General features: G+C 46.0%; 1 pseudogene across 1 annotated transcript; it reads right to left on the bottom strand.

Annotated features, from left to right (window-relative positions):
- Nucleotides 1–3,162: 3,162 nt before the first annotated feature.
- LOC306665805 (3-hydroxyacyl-CoA dehydrogenase type-2-like) lies at nucleotides 3,163–12,479 on the bottom strand (annotated as a pseudogene). Its single transcript has 2 exons — nucleotides 12,414–12,479; nucleotides 3,163–3,988 (listed from the first exon to the last, which is right to left on the bottom strand). The product of its transcript is annotated as a 3-hydroxyacyl-CoA dehydrogenase type-2-like (transcript).
- Nucleotides 12,480–19,353: the final 6,874 nt, after the last annotated feature.

The raw sequence follows: 19,353 nt of genomic DNA on the forward strand, positions 1-19,353 counted from the left end.
GATGATAGGACTTTGCAGTGAGACTCCTCGAAGAGGACAAGTCTCAGCATGCATGGCATGATCACAAACCGTGTGGCCTTCTTGCCGAATGTCACCAGAGGACACACAGAACTTTGTGCAGGTACAGGAATGCCTCTTGTCTTGCCTCATGCATTTACACAATCATGTCTTCTGAAAGCAATTACCACCAAAGTGTTTGTTTCCTAAGTTGCTACTGAAAATCAGCTTATCCTATAAATGACATGACTTCGTGTTTAGCAGATGTATGAGATAAGCCTGTTTTGTTTTATGAATTAATAGTAGATTGCATTGCCTTGTTTCCCATATTATAAAAGACAGAGGAAATGCTATCAATACACATGGAAATATTTCCAAATGAATTGTGAGCTATTTCTTTGGAAACGAAAAGGAAACGTTGAATATTTCTACGACTTCTTCAGTCAGTACTAAAGTGACTAATTTGAGCAATTAAAAAATATTTATCCTACTGTAATTCGAAGTAGGATTAGGGGAAAAATCATTGATGTAATCATTAAATTTTAACATGAATCAAGAAACAGAACCTGTGGTTGTAAATAACAGATTTTTAAGCCACATTTTAATGGCTATTAAATAAATGATCAGTATTGGGGAAAATACCTTAATGAAGCTTCCCCCTCTTCTCTCACAAGCTAAATTGTTTGCTATGTCTGAGAGAAGTACCATTGTACTTGTTAGATAATTTACAGTAAACACACATCCTCTTAATCACATCGCAGAAGCTTAAATAGATTTGTAAAACCATTAAAAAATCAATACTTAGCTTTTAGGTGATGAATTAATTAATACAGTGTGAATGCTTGCAGTTGGCATTACCCAGCATGCTCTGCACCCCTCATAACATCACTGTCACTGGGAACCTGCCCTGAGTACCGTGCGCCGCAGGTTGGGAGGCCCTGGTAAAAAGCCTCACTCCCTGCTTCCCAGGGCAAGTTCCAGTGGCAGTTGCTTTCTGGTAAGAAATATGATGCAGTTATTTTTCAGCAACATATAGTGATGGAAGAAAGCCATATTATTGGTAAATAAAAAAGAAAAGATAATCCGAGGTGTCCCAGCTCTTCAAAGGTGGTTGGATAAAAGGTCATGATTCATACAACATCGTGAATGAGCTTATGAAGAGCTGTAAATACAGGGGAAGAAATTTTTATTATTTTCCTACATCAATTCTATAAAAAATCTTTTTTGATGAAACAGAAAATATTTTTTCTGATTTCTTTTGGGTTTACTTTATCCCATCCCTCCTCCCGTGTTTCCTTCCACGTTAAAACATGTCCTCACAACCACCTCTGTGGGTGAGTGCATGGGATGCTGGCCCCTGCCTGCCAGTCACCTCTCGCTGATAGTAGCATAAAGTGGACCACAGCAAAGACTGAGGGGCAATTAACATGACGTCTAGGTTTTGGGTGGACAAAACTCATAATTTGGAGGTGATCTTTTAGAACACCAGTTTAGAGTAAGAAAGTCAACATGAAGCTTCTACTTCAGGCGAGGCTTTGAGCCAGACCTGGGCTCTCACGGGAGGATCACCAGCATGGTCAGGACAAGGACTCGGAACAAGAAGGTCTGTGGGAAGCGCTGGGAAGCCACTGCAGCAGCTCGGGCTTGCGGGGAGATCTCCGAATTGTCTCATTTTCAGTTCAATTTGCTTTACACTCATGACTGATTTGAACACTGTTATATGTGCTTACCTTTTCATTTTCCTGTCTTTTTTGTTAGAGCATCTGTTCTGATCATTTCCCCCCTCTTTCGCAGGATTGGACGTCTTCTTTCATCATGAGCTTTAAGTGTGCTGTGCACATTAGGATGCATGTCCTTTGTCGGATGTGTGATTTGCAGGTAGCTTCTCACAGTTGGGTTGGCCCACACTCCCAGAAGCATCTCTAAGGAGCGGGGGCTGTTAACGCTGAGAAAATCTAGTTTATGTGTTTTCTTTCCTTCATTGGTGTGCTATTCCACGATCACAGCTACGGAAGCGTTGCTTACGCCAAGATCAAGAACTTTCTCCTGTTCCCGTGGAAATGTTACATTTTATGTTTTATACTGAGGCCGATGATCTGTGTTGAATTTTGTATGTGGTTCAAAAAAATGGTTTAAAGTAATTTCACTCTCTCCCTGCCCCTCTCCTTTTCTTTCCCTTCCTGCTGCCTTCCTTTTAAAAAATAGCTATTATTCCAGGTATTCTACCACAGTATATTGAATAGACTTCTTTGTTATCTTCACTTTGTTATCTTTTACCTCTGTCAATAATCAATGATCTCTAGGGTTTTTATATCATAATAATTCCACTAAGTTCCTTCTACATGGGTGGGCCTGTTTCTTTTCACTGTCTATACAGACCTGCATACTAAACTGTATTTATGTTACAGACTTAAACTAAAACTCACACATAGGTACTATTACTCATTCATTTAAAAAAATATTTTAGTGATTCCAGGTCCCTTGTATTTCTGTATGAATATCAGAAATTCCTAGTTAATCTCAATGCAAAAAAAAAAAAGCCGAAGTTTTTATTGAGATTTTCTTGAATATGTGAACCAAAATGTCGGAAATGATGTGAACAAGACAGAGTCTCCGATTAGCAAAGTAGATCTTTCCACTTACTTATGCCTCATTTAATTTCTCTCAAATATTTTATGGTATTCAACTGAACAAATGTTCATCAGACTCATTTCTAAATATTTTGTATTTTTAATATTATTGTTCATACTTGAACAGTACACTTTGTTCAATTCTAGTACACAGAAATTGTGCTACAACAATTGATTTGTTATCAAACTTTTAACCATGCAAACTTGCTAAGCTCGTATTATTTATAGGAATCTTTCTAAAGTTTCAGTGGATTTTCCACACAAAGATCATGTTGTCCATGAATAAAGACAGTTCCACTTTTCTGATCTGGATGCCTTTTACTTCTTATTCTTACTATATTGTGTTGGCCAAAACCTCAAGTAAAATGTTGAAAAGAAGTGCAAAAGTTGACATGCCTGTTTTTACTGATATTAGGGAGAGAACATTTAGTATTTTTCCATTAATACGATGCCAATCATGTGTTTTTTTTGTTTGTTTGTTTTGTTTTTGTAAGAAAATAGTTTACTAGGCACAGAGGATGACTGGCAAGCAAAGTTAGTAGTCGCCCAGGGGGAGGTGAGGCACAGGGGTGTTTGTTTTCCCTGCCTTCTCCCTGCAAGGTTGCATTTGCGTGGCCCCATCCAGTGGATGACCTCTCCGTTGAGGAATGGGTTCTCGATTATGGCCTGCACCAGATGAAAATACAGGGTCACCCAGTCGGCTGGGGAAGGGCACCTGGCTGGCCAGGAAGTTGCACACTTGCTCCAGAAGGCTGGTCAGCAGTGGGGTGCCGAACAGTCCTGGAGCAATGGTCATCGCCCCGCTGCCTATTGGAGCCAGATCTGAGCAATGGGCAATGTCATGCCCACTGTGCCCCCTTTGGATGCAGAATGTGCAGCTTGTCCCACCTGGCCCTCACAGGCAGCCACACTGGCGGTGTTGACGATGGCCCCACGTTGGCCTCCCTGGTCTGGTGCGTTCTGGCTCATGTCACCAGCAACCAGGCGGATCACATGAAGGAACCTACAGATCCACACTGAGAACTTGCTGGAAGTCCTCCGAGGTGGGGCCTGGTTCTTTTATACGTTTTCATGGCCACTGCATACCGCAAGGTTGACAGCCACATCCACACAGCCAAGCCTCTCCTTTGCTGGAGTCAGGGCTGACTGCACATCCTTTTTGGAGGTCATGTTGGTTGGGGCAAACACGCAGCTCTTTCCTAACTTCTTGGCCTGGGCCTCACCACCTGAGTAGGGCAGGTCCAGGAGCACAGCAGGAACCTCTGCCTCACCAGTGGCTCTGTGGTGGCCAGACCAAGACCTGGGGCTCCTCCGGTTATTACTGCGACCAAGCCCTTCACGTTCCGACCTGCCACGGCCACCTTGCTCAACCATGGGCTTTTATACTTGCACTTTATTCTGTAGAAATGATCTTGTCTTTACTATTATTATTGAAAATTTGATTATACTGTATCTTATTATACTTTTTTCTTTTTTCTTTGTGCTTGGGTTTTGTTGAGAGTCTTAGATCTAAGAATTTATAGTTTTATGATACTGGGATTTTTTTTTTTTTTGCCATTATTTCTTCAAATTTTGTTCTGCTTACTCTTTTTTTTTTCTATTTCTGTTTTTCTTCCTCTGTCTCTTTTGGGGACTTCAGTTACATTCATAGTAAGATGCTTGAAACTATCCCACAGTTTACTCTTTCTTAGTTTTTATTTTTTTTTAATTTTATATGTTTTTTCAGTGTTCTTTTTTCTTTTTAAATTTTTTTATTTGTTATAATTAGCTGTATGTGACGGTAGAATGCATTTGTGCATCTTGATAGATCGTACATAATGGAGTGTAATCCCTCATTTTCTGACTGTACGCATTGCAGGATCGCGTGGGTCATGCAGTCATACGTGGATGTGAGGTGATGGTGTCTGCTTCACTCCACTCTCCTTCCTATGCCATTTCCATTCCCCTTCGCTCCCTTCTCCTGAAGTAACTCATTCCTCCATGTGTTTTATTTTGAAGTTTCAACTACTGTATCATTTTTAAATGTATAATCTGCCATTATTTTCAACCTGTGCATTCCTACCATAGATATTATTTTAATCTCTAGAAGTTTAATTAAAATATTTTTTTAAAAATTTACAGTCTATGTTTCTCAACTTCCTTTGAACACAGTTTTAATAATTACTTTAATGTCATTGTGTGATAATAGTATCTATATCAGTGCTAAGTTGATTTTAGTTGAGATTTTTCTACACAAAATAGGATAAATATCTATTTCTTTGCATGCCTATGAATTTTTAATCGGATTCTAGGCATCCGATTTTATTTCAGAGGGTGATGAGTATTTTTTATGTCTTTACATATTCTTGAGCTTTGATCTGGAATGCAATTAAGTTATTCTTATGTTCCTTTGATCCTTTGTAATCTTGCTCTAAGACGTGTTGGGCAGGACTGGAACAGTGCTCCATCTTAGGCCAACTGTCCCCATGACCAAGGACATGAGGTCATGCCAAGTTCAGGGCAGCACGTGCAGCTACCTAGTCTGGCAGTTGGGGGCAGGCCCTGGCCCAGCCCTGGACGAACCCTCTGGTGTAAGCAGGCACTGCTTGGCTCTCCAGGGGAATCTGCTTGCGATGTCTGGAGTGCTCTCTCTGCAGCTCTTCTCTCCATTGCTCTGTCCTGTGAACTCTGGCTGCCTTGTACTTGCAGACTCAGCTCTGGCTCCTCAATTCATGGGACTGTCAGGTCTCATCTGCACTGCTTCTCTCTGTTTTGAAGTCCAAAATGCTCCCACGATAGGGGCTTTGTCAGGGTCACCTTGTTCCCCGGGGTCTCTGAGGTCGCTGCGCTGCCTGAATTTCAATGTTCTGGGAACGGCTGTTTCGTTCATTTGTCAGGTTTGCCTGTTGCCTGGGTGGAAGGGTCGCCCAGTTGCCACCACTACGCCATCTGAATACAAGTGTAAGACTCTTCTACTAGGTTTTTGGTTATGGTTATTTCTACTATTTAAATGGTTACCTCACTCTAGAGACTTTCAGATACATACATTAATGAAAGTATTTACTCTTCTGAAGAAAAATAAAGCTAAGATACTATAATACCGATGATCCCTTTCTGATTTGTATGCTATATTATCATGCATATTTAATTCAATCTCGTCTATTATCTCTCCTACGTAGTTATTATTGTTTATGCAATAAATGTCTATTTATGCTTATCACATATATTTAACATTTTTATTTTTTAATTTTTTTGGTACTGAGGTTTTAACCCAGGGGCACTTAACCACTGAGCCTCATTTCCAGCCCTTTTTAAAAAATATTTTGAGACAGGGTCTTGCTAAGCTCCTGGGACCATCCTCGAACTCACAATCTGCCTACATCAGCCGCCTGAGTTGCTGGGAGTATAGGTGTGCACCATGAGCCCAGTTTAACATTTTTATTCTTTATTATTTCTTCTGGCATTTTTTTTCTCTTCTTACAGTGGCTTTTAGAACTATTTGTGAGTGGTCTTTCTGATTTGTTTTGTATAAAATCCTGTAAATGTCCTTACTTTATTCTCTCTCTCTCTCTCTCTCTCTTTTTTTTTTTTTTTTTTTTTTTGTGGTGCTGGGGATTGAACCCAGGGCCTTGTGCATGTGAGGCAAGCACCCTACCAACTGAGCTATCTCCTGAGCCCTGCCATCACTTTTGAAAGATAATTTCACTGGCTAGGTAACTATTAAAACTATTCTGACTGGGCTTTCTGACTCTGGGTGCTCTGGGTCTTCCTCTTTTAAAATATCGCTCTTGCTGAGGAGGCTGCCCTTGGGAAGTTCTCCGCTTTCTGCAGAGTTGGAGGGTGGGGATTGGACTGGGCACGCGTCTTCCTTCTGGGCTCTGATCGGCTGCTAGAGTGCAGGACCTGGCGGCTCTCGAGGAAGGCCCTAGCCTGTTAATCTTTCCTGATTCACACTTTCACATTTCTCTAGCCCTTGAAAGTTTTCTTTGTTGTCTTGGCATCAAAACAGGACATTTAAAGAGATGTTTAAACAAAATAATTTGGGGCCAATTTAAGTTTGTGATTTTTTTTTAATCAAGACAAAGTTTTAGGTTTGGGGAGATAGCTCAGTTGGTAGAGTGCTTGCCTTGCAAGCACACGGTCCCTGGGTTCAAATCCTCAGCACCACAAAAAAAAAAAAAAAAAGGAAAAGAAAAGACAAAGTTTCTGGAAACCTGATCTGCTTTCTTAACAGAAGAGGCATGATGGGCAGGATTTGTGGCTTCTGTCTGTTTACAGATTTGTTTGCCCTGTTAGACTGTGACCTATACCTAGTTTGGGACTGTATTTTAGTTGCTTTAAAGCCCCTGGACCCAGCATATTGCCTAACCTGGAGCAGACGTCAGTGAGAGCATGTAAGGCAGGAGCCTGCAACTGAGCTTCCTCCCCAGCCCTGCACTTGAGTTCGGAAGAGTCTGCAAAGGGAAGCAAGGTTGGAGCGACTTGGGAGGAGTCCAGGCGTTGAAGCTCAGAGCAGATGTAATGCACAACTAGAAACAGAGTGGTCACGGGCACAGAAACCGTCAGGTGGATCCGGAAGAGCAGTTTAGGAAACATTGTGGAGGGAAGGGTCCGGAGAAAGGTGAGGGCGGGAGGATGGCCAGATGGCGGACGGGCATCTGCAAGCCCTGGGAAGAAGAAGAGGGAAGATGGAGGTGGCAGGGCTAAAGCAGGAAGGAGACTTTCTCACATGGCAGATCTTTAGTCAGAGCCGATGAAAGAGCTGAGGAGAGCAAGAAACCAAAGCAGAGGAAGCATGAGTGATGGATGGAAGGGTTTCAGGGAGGAGGGATGACAAACATGGATGAAGGGTGTAGCCGCTGGAAGGGTCAGCTTCCAAAGGGAAGAGGGAGAGCGCGTGGAAATATCGTTCAGTCCTGAGCAAGAGGCCGGGTGGAGGGAGATCTCATTTTACCTAATGGAAACTATGTTCTCCTGTATTAATGTATTTCCCAAGGAGCACATAAAAAAAGGATTAGGAGCAGCTGGAATGTTGGTAAAAGGACATGAAGCTGCATCCTGAATAACCTAATTGGAAGAGCTACATGAGAATTTATAGCAATAGATAGCCAAGGTAGACTCATTTGGAAAAAGTAACAAAGAGAAAAGATTTGGGGATCAGCCTGCAGGATCCAAAAGAAAACATCATTTGTGCTCTTCCAATCTTCACGCCCCGGCCGAGAGGTGCAGAGCCTCGGTATGCTATTACCTAGTGTGATCACAACACGGGTAATTGGTATACAGGGAAAATCCCTGATGCTCCCCTGAGGCCAGAGCAGAAGCACCCCTGTCCCTCCAACTAGAGGGCACATGAGTTGCGACCACGTCCGGATGGGTTTTCTGAGCTTTGCAGTCCCAGCGAGTTTCAGGACAGGGAAACTTCACTACATGCTACCACATCTATTGAGGTGCTAAATCGTGTCATGCAAAATGTACCATGAATTCCCGGATGGATCAGACCCAAAGGACACTCTCGCAATTAGAGTTTGCTACTGACTTCACTGAGATTTCAGGTGTAATTGAAATTCCAACATATTTTTACTGACACTTAAAATTTTATACAATGTTCAAGTCCCATAATGTTCAAGGTAAGCAGGCATTCTAGGACTCACTGACAAGCTAGTGTCCGTGTTTAGAGGCCCTCTACCCTTAGAGCTCCACAACTGATCGCTGTCTAGAGAATAAATCCCCAGCCCTGAATATCCACCTACTGAGTCACTGAAAGGCAATGACCCAACACAAACATTATGCTAAAAGATGAAACTAAGAAGCCAAGATCAAATGGAAAATGTTCTTTCCAAAATGAAACACTTGCTGCGGGAAAGCCTGGGGTGTCAAACCTGAACCTGAGAAGAGCTTGGCTCTGAAATCTTGGCTCCAGTGTGTGTCTGTGACTCTCTGGGTGGCTCCATGGGACGTTCCATCCAAAAGTGTGTATGAGGAACCAGCTCCAACCTGGGATGTGGGGCTCTGAGGACAGTGTTATTCTCTAGTCCTCCCCGGTCACCATCACCTAGCTTCCTCTGCCCAGCCCCAGGGGCAGAGACCGAGCTGCCCTCCATGGGCCCCTCAACTATCAAGAGTTCCAGCCAAGAAATACTTGCTGCTACCCTCATTTTCAATTGCAAGGCAGGTTCTGGTCCCATTTGTTCTCAGCATTACCGACTAGTACCTACGCTGATGACCCTGTTAGTACATGACAGAGCGGCAGCCAGGGGAACTCCTCCTTGGCGATGCCAGCATTACTACAGGACCCCTGCAGGACCCTCACAGGAGGGTAAGGGCTACAGCAGGGAGAAACCTGGGGGAAAGCCAGTCCTGGTTGAAAGGGGTCCTGAATTTCGTATTTGAATGATATTGAGCAGGTACTCTGCACTGAGCACTGTGCCTGCTGCTGTCAGGTGCAGTCTCTCAGCCCTCCCCACACCAGCAACAAGTGAGGAAAGGAGCCCAAAGGGGCAATGACTTACCCCAGGAGATCACAAGCCATTTCTACTACAACTGCAAGTAATTTCCTGCTCAAGAAACTCCCGCAGTCTCTAACGGGCCCAGAGCGGAATCTCGGGAGCCCAACGTGCTCTGCAGGGCCTGACCCCCTCTGGCCCTGCTTCCCATCTCTGGCCAGAGGGGCTCCCTGCTGTTCTCGGGCAACAGCAAGCTTGTCCACACAGCATCTCTGCCTGACCTGGACCTGCCACCTGCAAATCTCTCCCCAGAAGCCTGTGTTCTCCCAGTCCCCCGCCCTGCATGCAGGAGCACACGCCACCCAGGTCACCCTGGCCCCTGTGCCCTGTGGTCTCCCAGTCCCCCGTCCTGCATGCAGGAGCACACGCCACCCAGGTCACCCTGGCCCCTGTGCCCTGTGGTCTCCCAGTCCCCCGTCCTGCATGCAGGAGCACACGCCACCCAGGTCACCCTGGCCCCTGTGCCCTGTGGTCTCCCAGTTCCCCGTCCTGCATGCAGGAGCACACACCACCCAGGTCACCCTGGCCCCTGTGCCCTGTGGTCACCCAGTCCCCCGTCCTGCATGCAGGAGCAAACACCATCCTGGGTTGTCCTGCTTCATTTGCCTTTTGAGAGCGTTCCCTTCACATTTTATTATTTTCTCATATCATATCATATCTTACTGTTTCCTACTGCCATGCAAATAAACTCTGGATGGGAGCTATTTACATTATGGATGCTTAGAATAGCTCTGGCCCTCGCAGGTACTCAAGAAATGTCCAATATGTGAACATGTTAGAGAATCACTTTCCCCTCTCTGGCTCTGTGCACCACTTTGATGCAATAATATTGTTTCTACTTGGTGCTGATGCTTATTGGAGGCTCCTTACATTTGAGACACAAGTTAAATGTCTTGCAAATGTCTTTAAATTTAATTTTCACCAGTGGACATAAAGGAATATGAGTGAGAATTTTCATTTTTATTCTGATTTTATTTATGACAGGTCATGCTCAAAAAAGTGACATAATGGGTCAGAGAACTTTGCCTCCTTGGAATTTGAATGAGGTATGGCTGGCATGGGGTCCTTGCTCACAACCATTACTGTAGGGAACCAGTGTGTCAGCTCCACCCATGTGCAGATGAGGAAATTGAGGCCCACGTCAGTCTAGAGAACAGGGAACAGAGTAAGATCCGGATCTTTCATTTCCTTACATGTAGCATCAGCCTGTGACCAATACTGAATTTGTAGGAGAACGTCACCTCCCGACACAGAAGGAAAATGTTTATATCTCTTGACAGAATGAATCAAGACAGCACACGGGTAGCACGTGCAGAGAGCAGCATGTGGAGCTCTCACAGGGAGGCGGGCGGACAGTACCCTGCGAAGGCTGGCATTACCCCCAGTGTCTATGAGAGACTGGTGCCACGTGGCTGTCAGGGACAGGGCCTCAGGGCAGACTTCTCGGCCAGTGCCCACCCTGTCAGTAAGCCTTGAAGACGTGAACTGGCAAATGGGGAGTGCAGCCCAGCACTGCTTTTCATGAAGGGTCCCCATCCAGACGTGTGTGTTCCCAGGTGCTGGACAAATTTCAGTATCGTCCACTCAGACATTCCATTACCCGTAAGGGCGGCGAGCATCAAAAACATGTCACTACCAAACAGAGACATAAACAACAGAAAGCAACTGAGTGGACAGAGGTGCAGACACACTTAGGTACTTGAATGCTTAGACTCAGGTGTGTTGCTCTAAAATTTGAGTTGTCCACTGGGAGGCTCTCACCTGGCCTTTTTATCCATTACCCACCAACGTGTCAAAAGCCACACTTGTCGTTTCTCTGTGTTCTCTCTTGGAGGTACACTAAACCAAATCAAAAGGATAGAGAGGTACGCATGCAGGATGAGAAAGGGACTGAGGGGAGCAGCCACAGAAAAGCACACAGAAATCAGAAATTCAGGAAGAACAGACATGCATTAACTGATTTAAAGAACAGAGAAAACCATGCGCCTGGAGTGTAGCCCTGGGTTCCTTCCCCAGCATCACGAAAGAGGAGGAGGTGGAGGAGGATGAGAAAACTAGCTAAGTGCGTGGAAGGGAGAGAGGTGGGGTGGGGAGAAAGAGCAGGAGAAACGAGTCAGGCATGTGTGGGGCTGGGGATCAGAAGAAAGAGTGAAGACTGAACTGTGAAGCACGTAGACCTCCAGATGTTCAGGCCAGATTCCTGAGGCCAGTGCACACCCTTCCTCTGCTCCAGCAGATGACTGGCATATGGACAAGGTCACCCAGGTGGGCTCTAGATTTGGGGACATCAAGCAGAGGCAGGAGAGAGAATGCGAGTCACCTTTCTGAAAGAGGACTGAACACCTGTCTAGGAGCTGACCCGGCTCCCTTCTGTTCAGTGCCTCTGCTAAGTCCAGTCTGCTCAGTCCAAAGGCACCCACTCCCGGGGCCCATCATTGAACACTCCACCCTCCATGTGAAAGACTTCATTCTAGGAAGGAAACCCAGAAACACAGGAAGAGACAAGTAACACTACTTGGAAATTCCCCAACAAAATGTCCTAGAGCTCAGAGGGTCTCCTGGATGAGGACAGCCTAGGAGGAGCCTCGCCCCTCCTCAGAGGCATGGTCTTAGTGCTCTTCTGAACAGGGCTGGACAGATATCACCACCAGACAGTCAGGGTCACCACCTGTCCTCTCTTGTCTCGGGAGGGCTGGAAACATGGGCCCACTTTCACACAGTCCTTGCCAGCCAAGCTCTGGGTTAGATTCAACAACGAGAGACCTCCCGGTCCCAGTGGCTGGGAGACCATGGCTGTATGTGAGGGCCGGCCAGTGGGTGGGTTTGGCTGAGATGTGACAGTGGCCTCTGGACCTCTCACGGGAACCACCCACTCAGTGCCGGAGGGAGCTGCAGTTCCTCGGTGCCAGCTCCCTTGCCCTTGATCTTCTCACCTTACAGTGAGTTTTACACACCTCATCCCTGTATTAATTAACCTCTCTGCCTATAGTGCCTACGGTACTTTTAGTATCCAAGAGCAGCTCTCATGTGGCAGGTAAACAGGAATGAGCACCTTAGAGCATGCGTGTGAGTGTGCGCGTGAGTGTGTGTGTGTGCACGTGCGTTAGTGGGGACCTGGAGATAACCCAAGCGTTTGCCGCTAGAGGAATTCAGAAGTTGAACTCCCGGGACACGGCAGAGCACAGGAGCACAATCAGCTGCGAGTACAAACTGCACACATACAAACCCTTGGCGAGATCACCCAGACCTCCGAGGATTAGTGGGAACAGGAGACGAAATGAGGTCGCGGGCGCGTTGCATTTACCTGAATGAAAACACGCACAGGGGAAGCAGCACGGCGCATTCTACAAGAGACCTGCAGCGTCTGCATGGCGTGTGCGTGTCTATGGAGGAGACAGGCGTCAGGCTCAGGTGTGGATGAAGACCAGGCGAGAAAGCGTCGTGAGTGCACGCCTCCATGGACTGAGGAGCGAGGGCCCCGTGATCTGACCCAAGACGCTTACGACGGTGCAGTGGAAACCCTATTTGAGGTCGTGAATCTGGATCTTTCCTGGGCCCACACGTGCGACACAGCATGTCCTCATGATGCTGAGCATCAGGCCACTCCTCCAGGTCAGTCGATGACCCAGAGGGTGCGCAGCTGGCAGTCCGTGGAGTGCTGCGTTGCCACACTTTGGCGCTGGGTGGTGTGGGTGTACTACTGCATTTCAGTGCGCAATCCGTGCAGTGGTGATCAGGACACGCTGTGAGGCACGTGTAGACATCTGTGCCGTCCACAGAGGGTCGGGTCCAGGGCTGAGCACCGACCACGACCACGGAGTGCCTGTGGCAGGCCCGAGGGGCAGGGGCAGGGGGCCCCGTTTTTGTCGGTGAGCTCCATACACACGGCCCTTTCATTTAATTATCCATTGCAGTCCCCGTGTCTGTAGGTGCTCTAGAAATTTTTATGTAACAGAACTGAACTAAAATCTACCTAAATCCACCCATGGAGTTTGGGTCCCCGGAGAAAATTTCCCTAACTTGACAAAAGTCATGAAAATCCTCAGATCTCCCTGCTTCAGAGATGCAAAGTGAGCAGTGCGGAGCCGGGTCTCCGTGGCTCTGGGTTTGACAACGTCCGGGTCAGGAATGGGGACAGGAAGTGGGCCTTGATTTTGCTCTTGGCCTGTGGCGTCTGCACCAGCTTTCACTGGGTGTGCCAGGCGGGCTGGTCGAAATTTGTCTCCAGGCCACGTGCAAGACCTTAAGCAGTCATAGCTGGAATGAGAGCACTCAATCTCTGACTGCTTGAACCAGCTGTACTTCATGTATTTTAAAGAATATTAATCTTACACTGAAAATGATCCAGAACTTTAGATAATTAGGGAATACCACTGATTGTTTAGGAAAACCGAGTCACTGCACAGGAAGGATCTCTGTAAAACTGGCATTGAGTGACACAAGTTGTCAATTATAACAAAGGTTAAGACACGTAGAGAACGTGTACGTATTTACATTTACTTACACACACATATATAAATATAAAATTCATGAACTTGACCCAGAGAACATTTGCTCTTATAAACAGCTTTATTGCTTAATTTGCAATTAGGTCTTGCTTGCCTGTGTGTGGCATTAACATAAATTGATAGAGAGAAGCACCAGGTGCATTCAATTAAAAGAGCTTTAAGGAGAGGTATCATGTTTTACCACTAGGTTGCATTTTTAAAATACATTTAACAGGTTTATTCCAATGTCAGGGTTGCAATAAATGAAAGTCAAGCTGACTGAAAACAGACATGTCTCCAAGGTTAACATTCCTACCTCCTGATTTCTATCACCTACTTTGAAGCTGTCCAGTCATCCATGTGCAGACCTTGCCAAAGCCTTGGCACATGCCGGCAGGGCAGTTGCTCTTCTCTGTGCAATACAAAGGCCAACACTTATTGTTTCACTTTGGAGTCTTACTAGTCTGAAACAAGCTAGACGCAGAACAACAAAGGCATAGGGCCAATCATCTCCACCACTGCATGTGGATGTACCAGGGGCAACAGAGACACTAAGAAAAGCATGAGCTACCTGGGAAATATCTTGTCCTTTTTCACCTTTGCCTTGCTGGCTCTTGGCATGGAGGAGGAAGCCCTAGGACATGCCCTGAACAGCATGCATCAGAGATGCATTAGAGAATGATGCAGTGCAAGTATAGACTTTTCCAAAGCTATGAAAAGTTTATGAAGCAGCTTAAAGTTGGAAACTCAGGCACAGAGGGAAAATGAGATATGCTTGGCTCTAGATACTTGATTTCTGTGCAGCTTCAATACTGATTCAGTTGCTGCTGATACTTTCCTGGAAGATTATTCATTTACATGCAACAGTATACAAGTTGCATTCTTAAAATGTCTCAGGAAATACACATAGATACATGCACGCATTTTACCTCTTCCATAAATACAAAAATTAACTTCCAGGACAAACTTTTACATGAGATGTCTAGGACCTTCATGGTATTTTTTCTCTCAATATTTCCACTGGTCACATATTCAAAGTCTAAAATTTAGCATACTGTCTACTATAGACTGAATGTTTATGTTCCTCCCAAATTCAAATATTCAAACCTAATCTCCAATGGGATGGAATGTGGAGATTGGGTATTTGGGAAGTGAACAGGATTAAAAGAGACACTTACAAAGGACACCAGGAGAGCTCCCTTAGCCCTGGACAACATGTGAGGACATGTCCAGCAGAAAGATTGTGAATCAGGAAGCTGGCCCTCACCAGATTCCTAATCTGCTGGTGCCTCAGCCTTGGACTTAACAGTTTCCAGAACTGTGAGAAATAGAATAGATTTCTGCTATTTATGAAAGATCCAGTTTGTTATTTTGTTGTAGCAGCTCCACATGACTAAGATGATGTGTCTAGTCCTAAGACTCACTAACAGAAGGTTCAGAGACTACGTCTTTAAGGCATATGATGTGGTGAGTCTATAGATAAGTTAACAAAACCCTTGTATTTCCTGTCCATTTGAATATTATTTTTTCCTTAAGAAAAATCCCAAATGCTGCCACATTCCAAAGGTCTTCCCTGGCATTCTTGTCAGAATTTGCTTTGAATTTTGTAATTTCATGCATAGACTCCTGTCCTAACTAATGTGTGTACTGTTAGCTAGAGGAGTACTCAAGGTCTTATAATTCCCCAACACCTATGTAAAACATGAGAAAGCCATGCTTTGCCACATTCCCTTTCTTATCTAACTCACAGCAAATAGTAGATAAAACATACAAGATACAATTAAATAATGTATATGTCCTAAATGAATGGATAAATTGTAAACAGAATGAAATAAATAATATTAAAAGAAACTAACTAAAAGATGGAGACGGTTGGCAAGTCACCGGAGAAGTCCGCTTTATTACAAGATGAGGCTTACATATATACTCTTGGGGCTTCCGGGTTAAGGGAGAAAGTGGCGTGTGGGTTTCTGATTGGTCCGGCTTTGCCGCCGGCGGGAAAATAGGTGGCGGGAAGCCGAGACTTATGGGAAGAAGAAGCCGCTCAGGGGCCATCTTTGGTGTGGATCGGACTGCATATGGAACCTTACATTCCCCCCTCTTTGGTTTATGGGAATTCGGGACGTTGATTTTCAATCTGGCTGCTTCCTGCTGATCAGGGGCGTCATCAAGGGGCCCGGGGCAGGGGGGTTGGTTGTGAGGGGAGAACAAAGCGTTGGCTATTATATTGTATAATAAGCCATGTCAGATCAGGGTAATATATTACTTCGTCCCCCGTAAAGTCCATAAAACTCCCTTGGAGCCATAAGTCCTCAATTTGGTCTAGGAATTCATTGTAGTCATTAGTCGGGTGGAGGAGCCATGCATCAGTGTCCAAGGTCCATAGAAAGGATATTAGCCTCAGAAGAAGTTGGGGGAAGTCCATCATAGCAGGACGTCACCAGGCGTTGTTCCCAGTAGGTAGCAGTTGATAGTTCCTGAGGAGAAGCTGGTTAAAGGCTTGGTTAGAAATTTTTTGTACTTGGTCTCTAACGAACCTTATGAGATAGGGGAGGAAGAAAATGATGCAAAGAACTCCAATAAGTGGACCTAATAGAGGGAGGCAACTACATAATTTTTCCCTGTGGTGGTCACTGCTCCCGGGGTTGAGGCCCCTTTGCAAGTTGCACAGGGTTGTCCATATAGGGTTTTAATGAGTTCCAGTTTGTTGACAGGTGGACCAAATCCAACTAGGGTCAGGGAAAAGAAGGGGAAAAAAGCAGAAAGGTAGGAAGTTATCATTCCTCCTGAATGGGTGAGAGGCGCGAGAGACGGAGTTTCAAAGGATTAGAGGGATCCACGGAACTGGTGTAGATGTTCGGCTTGCCCGTATTTATAGGGTCAGGATCCAGAGGAGTAGGGGGTGAGTCTCCTTGGTCAGCCGGGCAGGGTTTTAACCTGGAAATATGGATCCAAGGAGTGGTCTCGTTATTAGGTAGGATGAGTTTAGCTGCGGTGGGGGTACTAAGGATTACTGGGTATGGTCCCAGCCATTTAGGAGATAAGGGTTCAGGTGTGGTTGGTGGAGTATAATAGGCAAGATCCCCTGGGTTCAAGGAGGGAGGAGGGGAGGTTGCAAGAGGACGGGGAAGTAACCAGTCTTGATGTTTCCAAAGTTCAGCTCTAAGGTGAGAAAGGAGAGGAAGGCTGAGGGTATTTGGGATGTTTAGGGAGGTAGGAACGATTCCGGGGGGTACAGGAGATCTTCCATACATCACCTCAAAAGGGGACAAATTGGTAGGTTTCTTTGGAAGTAAGCGTAGTTTAAAGAGTGCCAGAGGGAGGAGGCGAATCCAGTCTAAGTGGAGTTCTAGGGAAAGTTTGGTGAGAGTCTCCTTTATGGACCGATTTGCTCTCTCAACCTTACCTGAGGCCTGGGGACGATATGGGCAGTGTAGATGCCAGGGTAAGGCTAGAGATTGAGAGAGAGATTGGATTACTTGAGCTGTGAATTCCGGTCCGTTGTCTGATTGAAGGGAGGTAGGCATCCCAAAGCGTGGGATGATGGAGGTAAGGAGGTGATTGGCGACAGTGGAGGCCCTTTTGTTGGTAGTAGGAAATGCCTCAATCCAGCCACTAAAGGTATCTAGGAAAACTAGGAGGTACCTGTGTCGGCGAACAGGAGGCATGTGTGTGAAATCAACTTGCCAGTCTGCCGCCGGAATGGAACCGTGGGCTTGATGTGAGGGATATGGGTAAGGAGCTGTAGTGGTGTTAGGGTTGGTTCTTTGGCATATAACACAGGTTTGAGAAAGTTGTTTTTGTCCGGGATGGGACTGGGAGAGGACAAGTGAAGAATGGGGGGTGGGGTCTCAGATGACTTGCTAAATGCTGCGTTCTTGGCAGCAGCAGCAGCTAATCGGTTTCCTTGTGTAGAAGGAGAGTTGTCCTTATTATGGGCTTTGCAGTGGATAATTCCAAGCCGCGTGGGTAGTTGGGACGCTTGTAATAGCTTGTGAATTAGGTCAGAATTGGTAATGGTGTTCCCACGAGTTGTCATAAATCCTCTCTCTTTCCATATTGCCGAATGGGAGAGGAGTGTGTGGAACACATATTTAGAGTCGGTGTATAAGTTTAGGGTTTTCCCTTCGGCCAGAATGCATGCTCGAGTTGCCGCGATAAGTTCAGCTTGCTGATTGGTGGTACCCGGAGGGAGAGGTTGGGCTTCTATAGTGGCTGTTAGGGAGACTATGGCATAACCAGCTTTGGGGGCTGTTGGACTTCTATATGAGGATCCATCCGTGAACCAATTGTGATCCGCATGGGGTAAGGGGCCCTCGACAATGGTAGAGGGAGAATGAGTTAAGGATTGTAATGTTTCTAGACAGTTGTGTGGGGGTCGGTCCATGTGAAGGCAAAAAGGTCCTGTGAGGAAGGGTACGGAAAAGAAGGCATCCTTCAAGTCCAGAACTGAGAAGTGAGTGGAAGAAGCTGGGGTGAGAGAGAGTAGAGTGTAGGGATTGGGAACAAGAGGGTGGATGGGTATGACAGCGGCATTTATGGAGCGGAGGTCCTGTACCAAACGGTAGGAACCATTGGGTTTTTTTATACCCAGAATGGGGGTGTTATAGGGGGACTGAGTGGGACGTAGATATCCTTTGCGAAGAAGTTCAGAAATAATGGGAGAAAGTCCGAGAAGGGTCGAGGTGGTTAAGGGATACTGAGGCTGATGAATAAATTTGGTAGGGTCCCGTAATTGGATGGAGACTGGGGGGCACTGAGCTATGGAGGGATTGTCCGTGTCCCAAACTGAGGGGTTAACAGGGTGGGAGATACGTGGATATGAGGAGGTAGGATCCTGCAATAGGGCCATAAAAAAGGAAGGAGAGGCATCGAAAAGTGGGAAGGAAATAGACGCCTTGAATTGGGAAAGAATGTCCCGTCCCAACAAGGGAATTGGGCATTGAGGCATGACTAAAAAGGAGTGGATAAAATGTGAAGAGGAATTCTTAAGGCAACACAGAAGTGGGGAGTTCTGAGTGGATAGATGCGTTTCCCTCCTACCCCGACAATAGGAGTGGAACTAGGAGTGGTGGCACCATGGAACTCTGTCAAAAGTGAGAAGGTTGCTCCTGTATCTAATAAAAAGGTGACAGACCGGCCATCCACTACAAGGGTTACCCTAGGCTCGCGAGTGGTGATATTGAGGGTCGGGTGTGGCCCAGGGCTCCGTCAGTCCTCTTCAGCCAATCCCACTATCGGAGGACAAGAGGGGGGCATTCTAGCGATTGGCCCTTCACCCTTTCGGGAGAAGGGACAGTCGGAGCCCCAATGTCCATTCTGTTTACATTTGGGACAGGGTTTATTGGGAGGCCGTGGCTGAGGACAAGAGTGTGACCAATGACCCTCTTTTCCACATTTAAAGCAAGCTCCACGAGGGGCCCTTGTAGGGATCGGGAATTTCTGTGAATGGGGAACAGGATGAGGAGTCCCCCTGATCATTTGAGCAACCATTAGTAAATCAGTTTGCCTGGCCTTATGCCTTAGGCGTTCTTTTTCGTCATCTCGTCCATGGAAAACCTTAAAGGCCAGCGACAGAATCTCACTTTGAGGAGTTGCCGGTCCATGTTCCAATTTTTTAAATTTGGCCTTAATGTCGGGGTAGGACTGAGCTAGGAAACTGGTCATAAGGATATAACGGCCCTCATCTGTGTCCGGGTCCAGTGTGGTATATTGCCTGAGGGCCTCAGTAAGCCTCTCTAGAAACTCAGTGGGGGT

The sequence above is a fragment of the Sciurus vulgaris genome (assembly GCF_902686455.1).
Source record: "Sciurus vulgaris genome assembly, chromosome: 7".
Lineage (NCBI taxonomy): Eukaryota > Metazoa > Chordata > Mammalia > Rodentia > Sciuridae > Sciurus > Sciurus vulgaris.